Source organism: Rhinopithecus bieti, unplaced genomic scaffold (assembly GCF_001698545.2).
Source record: "Rhinopithecus bieti isolate Rb0 unplaced genomic scaffold, ASM169854v2 scaffold_4600, whole genome shotgun sequence".
Classification (NCBI taxonomy): domain Eukaryota; kingdom Metazoa; phylum Chordata; class Mammalia; order Primates; family Cercopithecidae; genus Rhinopithecus; species Rhinopithecus bieti.
In genome coordinates this window covers 273,079-277,894 of record NW_016804545.1, presented here as the reverse complement: position 1 = coordinate 277,894, position 4,816 = coordinate 273,079, and the positions used below count along the sequence as shown (strand labels likewise).

Sequence of the window (4,816 nt, the reverse complement as noted above, 5' to 3'; positions counted from 1 at the left end):
TTTTTTTTTTTTTTTTTTTTTCATTCTCTAATGTTCTAGGCTGTGAGCTTCATTGTACCTGGGAAACAGCAGGAAATTGTCTGGCTAAACCAAGGGCTCTGAAAGCAGAACCAAAAGCCATGGAGAATGATTCCTAGGCAGATAATACTGAGTCCTAAAGAAGGAACTTCTAATATTTTCTTATCTGATTTCAGAACGTCTACGGATTAGTGACTTCTGTGTGTCTCTCATTTTCCCCCTTTTTGAATGGGAATGCCTACCGTAGTTACCTTGTTCCTGTCTTCCTGTTTTGGAATAGGCGTTTCAAATCTATAGATAAGGGGAAAGATACTTGGGGGAACTGAATCTGTCAAGCCTCATTATTTCCCATGTCTGACTTAGATGAAAAAATTTCAGACTTTGACCTGATATTATAATGAGATAAGATTTTGGGGGTTTAAGAGTTGGTGAGTACATTTTGCACAAGGCAAAAAGTTAATCCTTAAGGACCAGAGAGGGTATACTAGGGTAGCTGGTCTCCAGAAAAGTATCCAATAATTTCTGCATCCTGGTACACATGTCCTTGTGTGTTCCCCTCCCACATTGTACTGGAGTTGGTTTGTATGACCAACAGAATATGATAGAAGTAATGGCATGTCACTTCCAAGATTAGGTTATAAAAGATGATGACTTTGTCTTGGTCTCTGTCTCTTGGATCACTCTGAGAGGTATCATCTGCCATTATTAGGACAGTCAGGTGGCCTATGGAGAGGCCCACATGGTGAGGAACTGAAGCAGCTGGCCAACAGCCCACAAGGAACTGATACCTGCCAATAACCCAGTGCATGAGTTCAGAAGTGGTCCTCCTTCAGTCTGGTCTTCAGAAGACTACATCCCTGACCTGTGCCTTGATTGCATTCTCAGAAGAAGCCCTGATCCAGAACAGAACCACCTTGGATTCTCTACCTACAGAAATGGTGCAACAAAACTTCAGAAACTGTTGTCAAAACATTACTCCAAAGAAACACTTAAAAATTTTGTTGTCTGAAATACCGTGTCATTGCATGTAACTTTCTCAGAAGAACCTGCCAGCCCCCACACAGCATTTTACCCATATCATAGTTAGAAAAAAAATAATTGGGACCACAGCTCACACTTCCTTTCAGAGATGATTCTGATATTGCCATGCATCCTGATTCTCTCAGTTCCTGCTAGGTGTCTGTTCTCCCTGGTCCCTCATCATCAGCAGAATCATACTCCTATTTCATTCTGCCCCAGCCACCTGGCTTGTCCCTCTTTCCTGAACCCGTCTAGGAGCCGGGTGCCCTCTGGGACCCCTGCTCTTCGCTCAACTCTTCTCTACCCTCTGCCTTTTCTTGAAACCATCCTTTCTGTATCACTTTGTTCCAACTGAAGCCTGGATTTCTCTGGAGGCCACTGCTCTGTAGCCTCCTCAGGGCTAGTCTAATTTTATCCATTATTACTCACATATCTCTGAGATATGTAAGTTGTGTACTCTCCACTGTCATTGCTTTCTCTCTCTCTCTCTCTCTCTCTCTCTCTCTCTCTCTCTCTCTCTCTCACACACACACACACACACACACACACGTACACTTTACTCTATTGAGATGCATGGCATTTAGTTATGCCATCCTGCTCCTCAGCCCACTGCTTTCATCTATTGATCCCTTGTTCATTTTGTTTATCAAAGGCCTTATTCCTTGATTCCCAAGAATTTTCTCTTTCCCAGATCCTATGATTATTCTGGATGACTTGAACATCCATACAGAGAAACTGCCTCATACCCTGTATTCTCTGATTTGATCACATGTGATCTCACCTCAGCCATCCAGGACCACACCTGAGAAAGTATACCACTTTTGACATGTTAACTTTAAAAAAACTCTACTCTCTGATAAAACCTTTCATTATCCATATCCCTTATACAACTTCCCTCAATTCCAGGATTCTTCAACAGCATTGAGACCTGTAATCTATTGTCCCCTACCATTTTTTTTCTCCTTTTAGTCTGCCCAGTTTCCATAGAGCATTGCTATGATTGCTCATTGAAAATATGTTACATAGACTTGCCATCCTCTTTCTCTGTCATTCTCCTGGCAAAGCCCAACACAAGATGAACTCTTCTATCAACTGCCTCAATGCCAACATATGAGAAGGTTAATTTAGCCAGAAAATTCTCACAACTGAACTGAATACTTTAGTTGACATTTATAACATTTTTTCAACCAATTAACAATGATTCATTTGGCACCTACTTTATTTATGAGTCAGGAAATATTTTAGACACTGGAGAATCACAAGAAGCACCAGGCATACAATCCCTCTCACTTATGGAGCTTGCATTTTAGAGTATCACTATTCTCTTTTCTTTACATCCAATTTACTCATTGGCTTACTGAAGCAGGGTTTGTTGTTTCATCATAATTGCTCTAGTCAGTGATTGACATGTTGCTAAATCCATTGGACAACTCTTTGTCCTCATCTTTGTCATCATGTGGATAGCATTTTTTCAACTTCCTTTTTTGCTTCCTCTCTTTTGGCTTCTGTCACCATTTTTCTGCCCTTCTGATCACCCCAAAGGCTGCTTCTTTCCAGCCTCCTTTGTAATTGCCCCCATCTCTTGTTGTTCTCTCTATCTACGCACTCTCTCAGGGATGACTTCATTCCTTTCCCTGCATGTTAAGGCCATCATTATACTGACGACTTCTAAATGTATGTTTTTAGCTGAGAGTTTTTTCCTGATATCCAGACCTCCACACTCTACCTGACATTTTCAGCTGGGTAGTTCACAGACATCTCAAACTCGACATATCTAAAACAGAACCCTTTTCTCTCCTAAAATCTGTGCCATCTCTCTCTCTCCCACTCATCTCTACCTTAGAAAACTATACTATAGTTCACTTATTCAAGCCAGAAATCTAAAAATCTATAAGTAATTCATAATTCCATAATTATGCTTTTGTCTGATTCCCAGTCTATTACTCCCCTCCTTTCTCTTTACAATCCAGTCACCCTAGGTTTTTCCAGTTCCTCAAATTCAAACAATCTTTACAGGGAACTTGGCATATACTCTTTCTCACTTAGAATGTTCTTTCTCCTACTCAAAAAATGGCTATTGAATGGCCATGAAAAAGATAGATTTTAGATTTAAAATTCTCCGCAGGATGTATATAATTCCCCTTTGCCTCAAGTAGTATATGTATTTGCATTTATTGGTTCTGATGCCACATGTAGGTAGTTTTGATGTGACTGCTGTCTCCTTGTAAAACCTGGCCGTGGTTACATATGGATTGAGGACACTTGTTTGGGACTATGTTAGACAAACATTGAGTTAGATCTTCTCTATTAAATGGAAACAAGGTAAGCTTTTAGCGTGCTTATAGAATCTCCCCACTTAGTGCAGGCATAAACTGGAGATAAAAAATGATGGGATTCAGTTTTTAATGCTATGGAATTCAAATTAAACAGAGCTGATAAATAACAGGGGGGAATCTCCAGAACAGTTAAAAAATACATGTGTATATATTTTTTAACTGTTCTGGATATATATAATATGTATATATCTTTTAGATGGAGTTTTGTTCTTGTTTCCCAGGCTGGAGTGCAGTGGCATGATCTCAGCTCACTGCGACCTCCGCCTCCCAGGTTCAAGTGATTCTCCTGCCTCAGCTTCCTGAGTAACTGTGACTATAGGCATGCACCACCATGCCCAGCTAATTTTGAATTTTTAGTAGAGAACTCCCGACCTCAGGTAATCCACCCACCTCAGCCTCCCAAAATGCTGGGATTACAGGCATGAGCCACCGTGCCTCATCCAGTTAAAATCTTTAAAATGACCTTTCTGAGAGTCCTGTGTCCCATGTTGTATTCTTTCTTCAGGGAACACCATTGGTTCTTGACAATGCTGATCTGTAATAATGCTCAATGAAACAATAAATTTCTTCAAGTGTGTCACTAAAAGCTGCCTGAAAAGCTTTATACTCATTCAGCCCATCATTCTTCATAAACTTCCGCATTGCAGTTCCATTTGTTTCTTCGTTATTTTGTACAGTTTCCCTTTAGCGGATGTCTGCCGACTCCTTCACATCTGGATCCAATTAGAGATCACTCTATGTGATTCTAATTATCTGTCTCTACATGTGCTCAGCAGAGACACAATTATTAATAAGAATTTGAATGTGGCTTTCCATTTTTCAAGTTGCTTTTTCCTTTTATTAGGCATCCTCAATAACTTGAATTCCAGCCCTAATCCTGACTCTGGCTTTTAGAGAAACATTGAGAAAATTGGGGCACCAGAAAGTTGAGTGAATTTGTTTTTACGAGTGGGGCAAATCGGGGCAGTTAAATACAGCTGACTTCTATGTTGTATAATTTCCAGGATATGAGGCAAGACCTTTCTTGAGTGTTCTTTGCCATGATAGTTAATGAGTTCTTGCTGCCCTGCTGCTACCTCACCACCATTATCAAGGGGGGAAGTAGATTTAAGCTTATACATTGCCGTTGCTGTGGGATTTTGCTACGTTTTGACTGCCATGTCTCTATTCCCCCTCATTTTGTTAACAAAATGCTAATTTTCTTTTGGAGAATCATTTCTTTTTCCATTCTCAATCTTTCTGCCTTAGAGGGAGCTCCATACCCACATTGAGGGGTCAGCAGGTGTGATCCAAATCTGGGCACTTAACACTTCATGTCACCCTCGCGTCAGGGATCGGTTTAGGAATGAGAACATATCCTGAACTGTTGTAGTAAAACAAACAAACATACAAACATATAAACAAACAAAAATACAAAAACTTTTCAGACATGGAGAATTGCT

The 4,816-nt window shown here is 40.2% G+C and overlaps 1 long non-coding RNA gene across 1 annotated transcript in view; it reads left to right on the top strand.

Moving 5' to 3' along the window:
• Positions 1–951, top strand: part of LOC108527678 (uncharacterized) — a 47,168-nt gene extending 46,217 nt beyond the window's left edge. Inside the window, exon 6 of the long non-coding RNA XR_001884887.1 lies at positions 728–951. This is a non-coding gene — a long non-coding RNA (uncharacterized LOC108527678). The remainder of the gene's footprint in view (positions 1–727) is intronic.
• Positions 952–4,816: the final 3,865 nt, after the last annotated feature.